General features: G+C 40.5%; 1 long non-coding RNA gene across 1 annotated transcript; it reads right to left on the bottom strand.

Annotated features, from left to right (window-relative positions):
• Positions 1 to 4,802: 4,802 nt before the first annotated feature.
• Positions 4,803 to 6,741, bottom strand: LOC124658210. The gene is made up of 3 exons (XR_006989070.1): positions 6,578 to 6,741; positions 4,988 to 5,111; positions 4,803 to 4,900 (listed from the first exon to the last, which is right to left on the bottom strand). It is a non-coding gene; the product is annotated as an uncharacterized LOC124658210 (long non-coding RNA).
• Positions 6,742 to 15,329: the final 8,588 nt, after the last annotated feature.

Genomic DNA, 15,329 nt, shown 5'->3' with positions numbered 1-15,329 from the left:
TCGCCGATGTTCCGCACAATGCCGCTACAGCTGGGGGTGAGGTGACCAGAGGAGCCGACGTCTCCAATGTCCAGTACGATGCTGCCGCCGCAGCGCAACCGGTTTCCTCCTTCGCATTTGACTCATCTCAAGATCATGTTGCCATGGCCACCTCCTCGCCCCTTGCTGGTGACAAGACAATGCACACACCAACTGAACAGGCTTCCGCGTTCAGGGCGAAGATTCGGTCAAGCTCAACTCTTTCCGGCGTGAAAGCTTCAGCTACAATAGCAAACTCCAATGAGGTACAAAAGTGATCTATGTATTTGCGCAAACAAAATCATGACTTATTCTTATCAATTAAATTTATATATATTTGAGTGCAGGTGCATGGTACTAGTTCTGAATCACTACTTGTTCCTAAAGTTGGAATGGCTTTCAAGTCGGAAGAAGATGCATACGAATTTTACAACGAGTATGCCGGTAAGATTGGTTTTAGCATCCGAAAGAGCCACTCAAAGTTGAGACCTGATAAATCAGTATACCAGAAACATATAGTTTGTAGTAATGAAGGGGAAAGAGGTAATCATTCGAAACATGACACTCTGAAACCAAATGCTGCCACAAGGTCTCGTTGTGATGCCCGTATTCAGTTTAGCATTACTCGCGAGGGAGTTTGGACGGTGCAAAAGGTTGTACTCGAGCACAATCATTATCTCGCAAGTCCAGATAAGAGACATATGTTGCGGTCACAACGTCGTTTGGTAGAGTCTGATAAACTTGTGATTGGTCATATGAGGGAAGCAGGATTAAAGCCCGCCCAAGTGTTCAACTTTTTCAAGTAGTGGTATGGAGGACCTCAGCATGTACCTTTCTTGCGGGTGGATAGCAATAACTATATTGGCCGCGAACGAAAGAAATATTTGGATGTCAATGATGCGCAAACAATGCTAGAATTGTTGAAAAACAAACAGTTAGAAGATCCTTTTTTTTATGCCATACAATTAGATGAGGAGGATTGCCGGATTGCTAATTTCTTTTGGGCTGATGGTCAAGCTATCATGGACTATGCTTGCTTTGGCGATGCTTTGTCATTTGACACCACTTTTCAAACAAATAAGTTTGAAATGCCCTTTGCACCACTTCTTGGAACTAACCATCATAAACAGACAATTCTTTTTGGAGCCGCACTATTATTTGATGAAACCACCGATTCATTTATATGGCTCTTCAACACATTTTTAACAACAATGTCTGGCAAACGACCTGTTACAATCTTCACAGATCAATGTGCCGCTATGGCCAAGGCAATTGACAAAGTTTTTCCAGGCACGAAGCACCGTCGTCTCTGTCTTTGGCACATTTATCAAAATGCTGCCAAGCATCTTAGCCATGTAATTTCAAATCATCCTCGATTTCTTGCTGACTTTAAGAGAGTTGTATACCTTGAAAATTCAGTGGCATACTTTGAGCAGAAGTGGCAAGAATTATTGATTACTTATGATCTTGTGGAGAACTCATGGATACAAACTCTATATGGTTTGCGTGAGAAGTGGGCTGCGGTGTACCGCAATGATTCATTTTCTGCTGACATGACCTCAACTCAAAGAAGTGAAGGTATGAACAATGTGTTCAAGAAACAATTTCGCAAGAAGCTCTGTGTTTCAGAGCTCTTAGTAGAATATGAGAAGTGTGCTGCTAGCCTTCGTGAAATGAACTAGATGCAGATTTCAAGTCACGAAAGTCTAAACCGGTTCCTTTTGTAAGAAATTTACCTATGTTGAAGATTGCAGCTGAGTCATATACAAGGAGGATTTATAATGATTTTGAGGAGGAGTTCAAACAACAACATTCAGTCAAGTGCGAAAGTATTTCCATAGTTGGAACAATCAGAACATATAAGGTCATGGCGATGCCATTTGAGGATGACGCACTAGTTATCTTTAATCATGAGAATGTGACCATATCATGTTCCTGTAGAAAGTATGAATCCAAAGGTATGCAATCAGATTTTGGCAATTTTTTCGTATATAATAATATACCATAACATGTGTGTATTTATGGCATAGGTCTATTGTGCAAGCATGCTCTGCGAGTGTTGAACATCAATGAAGTTTTCACTTTGCCATCGCAATATATACTACACAGATGGACAAAATATGCAAAAAGAGGTTATTCTTCGAATAACCAGGACAATCCTTAAGACACTTTACAAACACGCGCTGCTCGCATTTCTCGGAAAGCAACCGCTGTTGCACTTAAGTGCTCTGTTTCAGAAGAACTTCTTGTAGAATTGGAGAAAGCTATAGATATACTAGATCTAGAAGCAGATGAATCACTAAGCCAAAGAGGACCAGCCAAACCTGAAAGTGTTCGTATGAATTCGAATGTGTCCAATGAATTCATAACCAATGGAAACATATCATTTAAAGTTCCCCAAGCAATAAAAGGTCCAATGGTAAAAAGAGCAAAAGATGCACTTGAAAAGAAAGGAACAAAGAAGGCAAAGATAGGAACAAAGAAGCCAAAATCTGGAACAAAAAAAGGTACTGCTACACCAATTGTTCGTTCTCTCACAATTGCACAAGCAGTTATTGTCTCCTTATTTATATGGTTCATCAATACCAGGTGCTGCAAACAAAGTAAAGGCGGATACTACGCTCGGAGAAGGCCATCAACCGTTAACCGTAAGACAGATTACTCTCGGTTCTTTAATATGTTTCATGCAATTCAATTGTGCCACAATTTTTTTAAAACATTTTAATACTTATGATGCCACAGGGAACTTTTGACGCAAGTACATGAACTAATATAGCAATTCCACACATCCCAAATAATATGTATCACGGACGAAATCCTCTACAGTTTACAGTAAGAAAGATTCATGGGTTTTTTTTAATTATATTGTACCCGAAGAACTATACTCGATTTCGTAACTTTTCATGACACGTTGATCTTTTCAGGCAGGAATAGGTCCTAATATTACAATGCCGCACTACTCTAATAATATGTTTCATGGACAAGGTCCTCTACAATTTACTGTAAGACAAGCTACTCAAGTTTTTCTTATATTTTTATGTAGCATAATTTTGCAAGAACAACTCTAAACAATTTAGGTTCTTTTCTTGACACATGGATCTTTTCAGGCAGGAACAAGCTCTAATATTACAATGCCGCACTTTTCTAATAATATGTTTCCTGGACAAGGTCCCTTACAATTTTCTGTAAGATAAACTACTCTAGTTTTTCTTATATTTTTATGTAATATAATTGTACAACAAAAAGTCTGAACAGTTTGCTAACTTTTCATGGCACAGGGATCTTTTGAGGCAAGCACAAGTTCTAATAGTACAGTACCACACTTCACAAATACTACTTTTCATGGAGACTAGTACAAATGCCCGTGCGTTGCCACGGGTTTTTAAATTTTATTTCTCAATGCACACGTATAGTTCACACCACACATACAGTTTCTTGAAATGCATGGACTTTTTTTGAAATTGGTGAACCTTTTTGAAAATAGAACATTTTTGTAAAATAATAAAAAAAAAATTAATATCCGTGAATAATTGTTGGACAACATGAACAGTGTTTTTCTAATGCATGGTTTATTTTGTTACGAGTAAGCATTTTTTAGTACGCTGCCTTTTTATTTTCTATTATTTCAAAATTAGTGAACTATTAAAATGTTGAGATTCACCATAACTGGTTATTGAGAGCTAACCATTTTAATTTCTTTCTTTTAGACAAACAAACATAATGCATCAACTTAAACTAATTTTTTTAAACAAACAAACATAATGCATCAACTAAAACCGTGATTGGCCAAAGCGGCTGCCCGGGTGTGGCGGAAATCGAAAGCAGAGTCCCCGCCGCCACAGCAAAGCAGTTACGGAAGGCAGCCATCCCCCCGACCACTCTACCTCCCCGCCCACACTGTTACCATTTTAGATGGTGGTGGTAATTTTGTTCCCGCCTTGGTTTTTAGGCGCCTGATTTTTCGTTATTAAAACCTTCATCTATCTTTAGTTTGTTCGTTCACATGCTGGAGACCTACACAAATAAATTGCAGTATATTAGGTAAAGCAACTTGCCATCGGGTTGTTTACAAAAACATAAGATCTTCCAAAGTGTATTAGATCAGTCTTGTAAGCCATCATTTTAACACAAAAGTTGGAACCACGTGGAGTCCAACGCCACTGATGTTTAACCACACCTTGAATCACCAGCTACATCAGGAATTGTGACGGGTTGCTCTAAATCGCGCCTTGGTGATTTTCTTACCCTCTAGTGCGCCGCCGCCGGGTCGAGATATCCTCCTCCAGCCTATCCCTAACCTGGTGCATTACCCCATCCGCTTTGATATGCTCACAAGCCTCCATGTCCTTCCCAAGGAGCCGCCCACCCTCAGGCACCTCCACCACCATGCCTCAGTCCAGCCGCCACCACCAATGACCGCGTTGTCTTCCTTACGCCCTCTTTGGCTTCGCCGGCCCCTCCTCAGCCTTCCTGCTGAGCATGCGAAGCTATAGACTTGGCCTCTACCACCCCCGCGCCTATCACCAGCCATCATGACCCCTAGAGGTTGCCGCTAAATGTTTTTGAAGCATTAGGAGTCTTGCTGAAGCAATCAGTCAAGATAACTCATGATCCATAATGCAATAGGCCCCAAGAAGAGCACAAATTTCTGCCTCGTGAAATTCTATACAATTATGAGAAATCTTAATGGCTACATTTTATAATAGGAATATGGAATTATATGGTTCTGCTAGCCCCTGGCTATATAATAAAACAAGCATATAAAATTGGTGTTCAGTAAACATAAAATATATAACCATCTAAATTTGTCTTGGAAAATGAAACACCTTTAAGAACACGCTAGACATGTGTTCACCCTTGATCATTCTTCTTGGTTCTACACCTAATCAGGGGCATCCAAAATTTCAAACTTGTAAAGCTTGTAAATAAAAAAACGTCATGAATAATGGAGTGGAGGAGGGTTGTTAACCACTTTGTCTGGGGCGCCACCGATCACTCCATGCTCCTTTTTGCTGTTGCGGGCTCACAACACCTTTTAGCCTCTGGCTTGGATATCTCTCACATTGTCAAATATCCATACTCTTGCTTTTAATCTTGCAAATTAGAAGGAAAAAAATTGAATTCATTCTGCATGCTATGACCAGCAACACATTAGGGATGACAGTATCTTATTGTGCCAAATAAGATAGTCTCATTTGACACATATACAAGCCCCAAGTTATCTGTTAACTTTGTAGCGTTAACAAAGTATATACATGAGTATATTATAACATGTAACTTCCGTACGCAGAAATCAATTAAATGAGCATCAAGAAGCCATAGTTAGCTTATGACCAGTCCCCATCTAGTGAATGTACCACCTGAAGAAAAAGAGTCTAGGTTTTAGACAGTCCAACGGTGAACGAGAGATATGAAAGTATCAAGTATCATTTGACGCACAATAGCTCTGCTAATATGGTGGTTCAATGTAACATGCCAAGATACGAAAACTGAATGCATATTTTGACAAGTACTAATATTTATCATATGAAATCCCAGGCCACGCAGCATGTTCATTATCATTGTTTTCAGCAGGTCCATCATACAGAACGTTTTATAATTTTGTACTGGAATCAGTAATGAGAAAGAAAAGATGCAAAGAGAAAGAATGAAGCTTATGTTAGCTTGTTAAGATCCTCCAGGTGTTCCCTACAATACTACACATAATGCATCTCCACCTCAAGTAATCACATGACCTGCTTCATGTTTTGTGTCACCATCCTTCTTTAACTTTTCTTTTTGTATATCACGTAAAATGATAACTGTAAAAACACAATAATCTATCTCAGTTCTAAAGTATCAATGGCTGTTGACGAGGGGTAACTAATAGAAAATTTTCCACAAGGCTGCAAATTAACTAATTGCATACATTTTGTTCTACTGTCATGCATGATGGCCAATTATGTTAGCTGAATTATGGAACCCTGACAACAAAATGGCTGCATGTCAACAGAGCTCTGCAAAGTAAGCTTTAGTACTTTCACTCATAAATCTTGAACTACTTAGTGGATACATCTTCACAACGAACAGAGGATGGTTAATTCTTCTTCAGGGTTATGAATGTATCACAAAGCACCAGAAAGATAAAGAATCTTTCAGGTGCCAGCATAGTTGAATATATTATGCTGCCCAATATGGAGTACATCATATCTAACACAAGCTAAGGCTAATAGCATTCCTTCTTGGCCATAATGCAGAACCCAGTCAAGTAATCATTCATAGATGCACATTTAAGATGCAAGTGTGTACATATGAATAAGAATGCAAATCACGAACATTCATGTGACATCCGAGATATGAATTGCAAAAGAAATTCAGAGATATGCATGTGAACTTATTCATGTTGAAAGGTAGAGCATCATGAAGGTCGCAGCATACATACAAATATCGAGAAGCATATATCCAGTAGAACGTAAATTCATTCATACATGAACCAACAGAGGATGTGCACAAATGGCCCCCAAAAAAGCAGCAATTTCCCCAAATAATTTGCAGACCACCATAAGAGAAAGCAACAAACCCGTGGTGGTGTGTGATAATGCATGAGCGGATCCATGAGATGTTGGTCGCATATTCATAATGTTTTTGCTGCCATTTCAGTGGGCCTTCTTTCTTCTCGAGGATTCTCTTCTTCTTATGTTCGACCATCTGAATGAACTTCTTAGAGTCCACTCCAGCAAAACTTATGAATACTCAAAACCTGCATGACCATGAAATGATTTAAGGAAGTGCCTCTTATGAAAGAGAGAAAACACTGTTAGTTCATTGAACATCTATGATTATCCAAGTGTCGGCTTAACCATTCAGAACTTACAAACATCAGTTTTGAAACAAACCCATTATTGCGCTTTGTATCACAATCAATTTCAATAGAATCCTCCGTTTATGCCCTTATTAGCACGTACAGTAATCGGTACCAAGAATTGATGGCGACCTCCACCTCCACCTCCAAGGCGATTCCCACGGCGACCACCTCCTCCACAACCATCAATGGCTTCTTCCACTAGGGTGATGCAAGGATGGATCCGCAAGGTCTCTCCTCCTCTCTGGACTTCACCCATGGAGCCAATCTCTCACGTAAGATCTTCTCCATCTTTTCTACCCCGATCCATCCTACCTCTCGTCGATGGTTTTCATCTGGTGGTGTCCTTTGGGAGGGCCACCTTTCGTTTAGATCTGCCGCTTGTTGAGGTTGCCCTCCAATCTTGCCTTGGATCCTTGGGAGCTAGCCTCCGCATCTCATACTTGAGGGATAGAGTTTTCAGATTCACGGTGAACTCCAAGGCTATTGGTTTTTTCATCTATCGTCTACAATCATTTGCATGCCCATCTTTCACATGCTTTTTCCACCTTTGGGGATCTCGGTGGTCCTAATTGGCGTTTTGAACATCATTCTTGGTTAGCTGAACAATCTATGGAGTGGCAGCTGGTTACTCGTCGGAATCCTCTCACCGGTGCAAATTCCGTGCCGATCGGATCTCATCGTTCTTTCATTGACGTGGTCGCTCGCCCATGCCAAGATCCAAGATCCTCGGATCACGCGCTGGATTCCCGCTCGCCTATTATTTTGAATCGGCATGGCTCCACTTCTCCCAGCCCATTTCACGTCTCGCCAACTCCATCCCCTCCATCTCAGCCCATTTGGCAGCCGCCTCCGCAGCCCACCCCACCACTTGTCCATCCATCGGCCCAGTTCCCTCCCCCCTCCCCTCTTCCGCTTTTGGGCTGCTCGAGATGTTTGGACCCTTATCACTTGCGGCCCGTTTGCAAATCCCAGGTGAGATGCCGAGGTTGTTACAATTATGGACATATCAAGAAAAACTGTTTACGGAAAAAAGAAAAACCCTGATTTTTCGCATTAAATCTAAACCACCCGGGAAAGAGACACATTCATCCCCTGCCCCTTCCTCTCGCCGCTCCGCCTCCCAACCCTTTTGCATCTGCTGCACCGCCACCACCGCCACCACCTCCACCACCTCCGCCACCTCCACCAGCTTGCTGCCCTCGCCCCGACGACGGTGGCCTGATGGCGAACTACCCCTGTGACCCTCACCCTCATCTCCCTCCTGGCGCGGACATTGTGCCGCATTGTGTTCATCGTCGACGCAGGGCTTTTCACGTCTTCACCAACACGCCATTGCTCAACTGCGACGACTGGGCAATCGTCGTCCTCGAACCTGAATCCGACCCTGCTCAGTTCACTGGTGATGCTGCTCTCATCCGTGGCTTCCTCAACAATCAGGGATATCATGTCCGTCAGATGACAAGGTCAGCTATGGGTGCGGCTTTAGTCCAGTTCTCTGACACCTGTTCTAGAGATGCTGCGATAGATCGTAGTCCTTTTTTCATTGGTGATAGCATCTTAAGGGTTATTCCCCAGGACCGTGGTTTGAATCATAGAAATTGCACTTTTACTCATGATGTATGGCTTATGATGGTTAATTACCCCCAAGAGGCATGGCATGTTGAAAAGATTAAGGAATCTGTCAGTGAATTTGGCAAATTTTTGGTTTGGAACCGTGATGGATCAAACAGAGCTAGAATCCTTGTTAAGGTTAGAGTCCCTGATCTCCTGGAGGTCCCTATCAGTCTGGTGTTATGTCAGAATACTAGTGATGAAGGTCATGGTCACTCTTGGACTGTGGTCAATTATATTCTGCAAGCCAAGCTCATTGGAGGACTTGGTGGTGATGAAGATCCTCTCGCCACTCGATGGAGGAAACCCTCATCCACTACCAAACATTCCTTTTGGTGGTATTTGGGATGACTTGGTTCATGAGAATAATGAGATGCAGGATAATGTTGCACCAAATCATGAAAATATTACACCTGGTGGTAATGCTTGCTCCAATTGCTGATGGGGAGCCCATGGTGCATACCCCTCCCCAAGCACCTGTGCAGAATAGTCAAAACAGTCATAATCAGGATATTGAGCCTGCTGTGGAGGCAGTTGATGCTCTTGCAGCCTATCATAGCATGCTCACAGATGTTCTCAGTTCTTTCCCAGATGCTTTGGGCAAACTTGGTAATGAAAATGTTACTGGAGCTAGAATCCAGATGATTGATGTTACTGCTGAAGAATACTCAGAGAGAAAATGTGTTGTCACAGTATTCACTGCACAGCGAGCACCGGCTAATAAATCCTCCGTCATCATATCCGAGATCTATGATCAAGCCACTACTTCTGCTGTTCCTCCTTCACAGATTCTTCCTTCTGAAGAAATCCCTGATGTGGCTATGTCTGATGTCATGTATGAAAGCAACAATACTGTTATGGATACACCTATTGGCAAGAGGAAAAATGAGCAAGCCCCTGTGGATGTCAAGGAAGTCAGGCGCAGTAGAAGAATTGCTGTTATCTCTGCTGGTTACAAGGATAAAGAAGCTGCAGAAGTAGCAATGGCAAGGGAACTTGAGAAAGAGCTGCAGAATGAAGCTAGAAAGGGAAAAGACAAGGGAAAGGAAAAAGAGAAGAAAAAGGCATCTCGCAAAGGTTGCTAAGAAAAATCTCAACTCTGAATTTGATGTGGAGATTATTGATAGGACTGCCCCTCCTCCTCCAGAACTACCAATCAAGATTGTTCAGAACATTGCAGTAGAACAGTGCCAGATCCCTCCTAGTGAGGTGACTGATGAAAAGCTTCTTGCCAAGAGTGGCTAAATGTATTGCCACCTTATTCCCGATCGGTGGGGTTGTCCGTCATACAACCTAGTTATCCCTAGTTTATTATCATGCTTCAGTTGTTCTTCATTAATGGAGGACGAGTACTTTTGTTATATGTGACAATTCTTTTGTCACATTTGGTGGTGCTCGTTAGACATTTATGTGGTGACAGATGATGATACTTATTTTGGTCCCGTAATAATGGATATCTATGCTATGGTTATTATTAATATTTCTATGAGTTGCTCTTGTTCCTCGTCATGTCGGTAATGATGATTTTTGGTGTATGATGGAACATAAATACACAGCAATTATGATATGTGTTGGTATTATGGTTAAGACGATCTGGTTTTGCTGTCTATGAATACTATTTGAAAGGGAGTTTATCTGTGAGGAATATGAAGTATGAGTGGTTAGTTATGCTGCCACTGGGCTGTTTGTACCACACAGAAGATTTTATTAAATGAGTATCTCATGGAATATACTAAACTGGAATATTAGAGGGATTAATTCTCAGGAAAGGTGGGATGATATCAAACAAAGAGTGGAGGAATGTAACTGCAATATTATTTGCTTACAAGAAACAAAAAGGGAACATTTTGAATTGTCATATCTGAGGAAATTTTGTCACAAGAAGTTCAACAAATATGCTTTCACTCCCTCAATTGGTAGTTCTGGTGGCATTATTACAATATGGAATGGGAGTCTATTTGAGGGCACAATTATTTCTCAAAGCATTTTTCAAGTTACTGTGAAACTCAAATGTAGAATGTCTGGCAAAATCTGGTATCTAACCAACATCTATGGACCTGCTCACAATGAGAACAGAGAGGATTTCTTTAATTGGATGGCAGATCTTGACTCTTCTGATTACCACTACTGGATGATTATGGGTGACTTTAATTTAATCAGAAATCCAGGTGATAGGAATAGGAGTGGAGGAGACTCAAATAATATGTTACTATTCAACACTGTCATACAAGTTCATGATCTTGAAGAAATACCACTAAAAGGAAGATCTTATACATGGAGCAATATGCAGCAGAATCCACTCTTGGAAAAACTTGATTGGGTGTTTACTTCGCCTCATGGACATCTGAATTCCCCAATACTTTGTCCTATCCACTATCACGTATGGGGTCTGATCATATTCCTATACATGTGCAAATTGGTACTGATATTCCAAAAACAAACCTGTTCAGATTTGAAGACTATTGGATAGAGTTTGAAGGATTTCTAGATATTGTGAAAGTCAATTGGGAAACAGCTGCTTATAGAAATGATTCTGCACTTATGTTAAATGGCAAATTCAAGAAGCTGAGAGTTGGGCTGAAGAAATGGAGCAGAAATTTCTCTAATTTGACTAAAATCATTACCAAGTGTAACTATACTCTAGCTCTTTTGGATGGATTGGAGGATCAAAGAAGATTATCTACTGTGGAGAAGAACTTTCAGAGAATCCTGAATAATCATACAAGAAAATTATTGGAAGCAAAAAGAATTTATTGGAAGAATAGAGCAAAAATCAGATGGGCCACCCTGGGAGATGAAAACACAAGATATTTCCACACTATTGCAACTAAGAGCTATAGAAGAAACTTGATTACCTCCATTAAAGCTGCTGATGGGTCAGTAGTGTACAATCATGATCATAAAGCTGCAATCATTTGGGATTCATACAAGGAAAGATTGGGAGTCAGTGAAAATGCACAAATGCACATCAATCTTGAAAATATTATTCAACCAAGGGACTTGGCACATTTGGATACTCCTTTCACTAGGGAGGAAATTGATGAGGTTATAAAAGAGTTTCCTCTCGATAAAGCCCCAGGGCCTGATGGTTTTAATGGAAAATTCATGAAGAAGTGTTGGCAAATTATTAAAGAGGACTTCTATAAACCGATAGATGATTTCTATAATGAGAAAATCAACCTGGAAAGTATCAACACTCGCCTTTATTACTCTTATACCTAAGGTAGCAGACCACGAGAATATGAATGATTTTAGACCAATATCCTTGGTTAGTCTTCCTCTCAAAATTATTACAAAGCTTATGGCTAATAGAATGCGAAGGAGATTATTTCTTTAGTTCATCGGAACCAGTATGGTTTTATTAAAGGGAGGAATATTCGGCGATTGTCTTGGTTGGACTTTTGAGTATCTACATATATGTCATTTATCCAAGAGACCCATCATTATACTCAAAATTGACTTTGAGAAGGCATTTGATAAGGTGGATTATAATGCAGTTATTAGCATGTTGAGAGCAAGAGGATTTGGACAAAAGTGGGTAAAACTTGTATCCAACATTTTGCACTCAGCATCTACATCAGTATTGTTAAATGGGGTACCAGGGAAGAAAATTATTTGCAAAAGAGGTGTGAGACAGGGGGATCCCCTATCACCTATTTTATTTGTCAACACTGCGGATTTGTTACAAAGTGCAATCAATGATGCATGGCAGAATGGAATTATTAGTCTCCCACTGGCTGATGATTTTGGACAGAAATTTCCTATAGTTCAATATGCAGATGATACACTTATGATTATGCCAGCTGATAATAACCAACTAATCCACCTGAAGAATATTCTGCAAATATTCAGTGCATCCACTGGACTACATGTGAATTATCACAAGACTACCCTTGTGCCTATCAATATTGATAATGAAAGAGCTACTGAACTGGCAAATATATTTGGATGCAAGGTTGAAAGCTTGCCATTTACATATTTGGGATTACCTCTTGGCACAACAAGGCCATCAGTATCTGACCTAATGCCTATGGTTTCAAGAATTGATAAGAAGCTATCTGGTATTTCATCTCTGATGTCTTATACTGGGAAGCTTACATTATTAAACTCAGTGATTCAGTCTTTACCTATGTATGCAATGTGCTCATTTAAAGTACCAGTCACAATATTTGTTCACTTTGAAAAGAGTGGAAGGCAGTTTCTTTGGTCCGACGGAGAAAATAAAATTCAAGGAAAATGCTTAGCAAGCTGGGACATGATGTGCAAACCAAAAGATCAAGGAGGGCTAGGAATCTTGAACCTCAGAATACAGAATCAGGTCCTTCTCATGAAAAACCTGCACAAGTTCTATAACAATGCAGACATCCCTTGGGTCAAATTGATATGGCATGCTTATTATGAAAACAGAGGTACCCCACAATCAATCAGCACAAAGGCCTCCTTTTGGTGGAGAGACTGTTTGACTTTTCAGGATAAATACAAGGAGATGGCAAATGTGGATATAAATAATGGAAAATCGGTGATCCTATGGAAGGACAGTTGGAATAGTGATATCGAGGCGGGACATATATCCCCATCTACACTCATTTGCTAAGAACCAAAAGATCACAATCCAAAAGGCGAGTTGAAGTTTCTAATGAGAATATATATGATATGTTCCATCTTCCCCTCAAGCATCGTTGCTCATGAAGAACTACACAATCTGGAACATGAATTACTTGGACTTAAACATTTCAGCAATGGATGATATTTGGTCTTTCAATTGGGGCAGTAATTTTTCTACAAAGAAGGTTTACAAGGAACTTATTGGTAATCACTCACCACCAGATTGCATCACTTCAATATGGAAAACTTGTAACATTCCAAGGCATAAATTCTTTGCCTGGCTCTTACTCAATGGTAGACTCAACACAAAGGAAATGATGAAGCACAAGCACTTTTATGTGGAGTTCTCTGATTGCATCTTATGTGAGGCTTGCCCTGAGGAAACAAATATGCACTTATTCTTTGAATGTACTTTCAGTCAAAGCTTCGGTGGGCTCTTGGTATAGAATGGAATGTTGATATGGATCTCTATCGGATGATGAATGATGCCAAAAGAAGGATGTCCTTGGATTTCTTCATGGAAATAATGATCATAGGATGTTGGAGTATTTGGGACCAACGGAATGATGCTATATTCAATGGGAATCCGCCAAATATTCAGAGATGTATTAGCAAATTTAGAGCCACATTCACTCTAACTATGCATAGAGCTAAGCCTAGTCTTAAGGAAGGGATGCAATCATGGATTGACACCCTATGAACATGTAATAAGTGTTTCACCATTGTAAATATTCACCCCATTATTTAATAGAAAATGACACAGTAGGGAGCCTTTCCCTACTGTATTTGTGTCAAAAAAGCACGTACAGTGATGGAAAAAGCGTCCTCTATTTAGCAGATCTATAAGCATTTTCTAAAATAATTGAATGATATGTAGAGACAGAGTCTTTGTTTCATGGTTCATTAGCAAGGAGGAGGGTTGTATGGTGGCCGCGCTTCGTGCAGCCGTGGAAGCAGGCGGCGGCCACGCACATATCCTTCCATATGCAAATAATCAACAACAATCAACAAAAAATAGGCAACACAAACAGACATATATAAAGAAATATAAGTCTCATTATTACCCCACCTGTAGAAAATATATTTGTAGCAATTATCTCTATCTCTTTCATTTTCTCTAGTTAAATTTGGGGTTATAAAGTCTCATTATTACCCCAAATCAGTTGATGCAAGCAATCAGTAGGAAATCAGTTGATCTCACTGTAGAAGCTATGTCATAGCCAAATCGCAGCATTTCCTTTCTCTTTTCTTCTTTTCTTCTCCATTAAACATGATTAGTTAGGCTGTCATTCCTGTTTATAAAAGAGCAGGTCAAGGAATCATCTAACAAATTTTAGGACAAGCAATGGTGTAACAAAATTCAGTATAAGCAATCCTCTAAAAAAATTCAGTCAAAATTTATGTATATCTAGCAGCAGCAGCTAGCTATCGTCTAGCAAATATCAGCCAGAATTTGTCTCATCTCTAGCACGTACGGACCAGCATATAATGATGACACGATCAGCTTGCATCTACTCAATCTGTAATTGGTAGTATTTATTTGTTGGATACAAAAACAACACCAACCTTTTTCATGACAATACAGAAAAAATGCTCACCTTTCCATGAACCGATCTGGATGAAAAATCATACAACAATTTCATCAAAGAGTCAGTAAGCACATACCACACGCTCAACAGTGGACGAACAGCCTGCGGCCAAGATATTTGCACCAAACAGACCAAGGAGGCGGCCTCATCGGCGTTACAGAAAAAATGCTCACCTTTCCATGAACCGATCTGGATGAAAAATCATACAACAATTTCATCAAAGATTCAGTAAGCACATACCACACGCTCAACAGTGGACGAACAGCCTGCGGCCAAGATATTTGCACCAAACAGACCAAGGAGGCAGCCTCATCGGCGTCCTTGCAGCCAACACCGTCTTCAGCACCATAGAAAGATGCATCAAGCTGACGGGAGGCTAGCTAGGAGATCCCCAGATTTGTGATCAAATATACGTAGCGCATCAATAGAGAGTGGAATAGCAACAGAAGATTTAGAAAATAGGGGGCATCAGTGGTGCTGTTTTGCCGTTCTTCTCTCTCAATCTATCTATTCCCAGATTATCTCTTTCGATCTCCCAATTTTTTACAGGAACCACTTCATCCTTTGCCTCCCACGAGCAGTGGTGGCTTTCCCTTCTAGCGCCACCACCACCTGGCTATCCGTCCCCTTCCGTGATCGGAATTCAGCCACCATGCGCTCCA

This window comes from Lolium rigidum, chromosome 5, assembly GCF_022539505.1.
Source record: "Lolium rigidum isolate FL_2022 chromosome 5, APGP_CSIRO_Lrig_0.1, whole genome shotgun sequence".
NCBI lineage: Eukaryota > Viridiplantae > Streptophyta > Magnoliopsida > Poales > Poaceae > Lolium > Lolium rigidum.
This window is presented reverse-complemented; position numbering and strand designations above follow the sequence as displayed.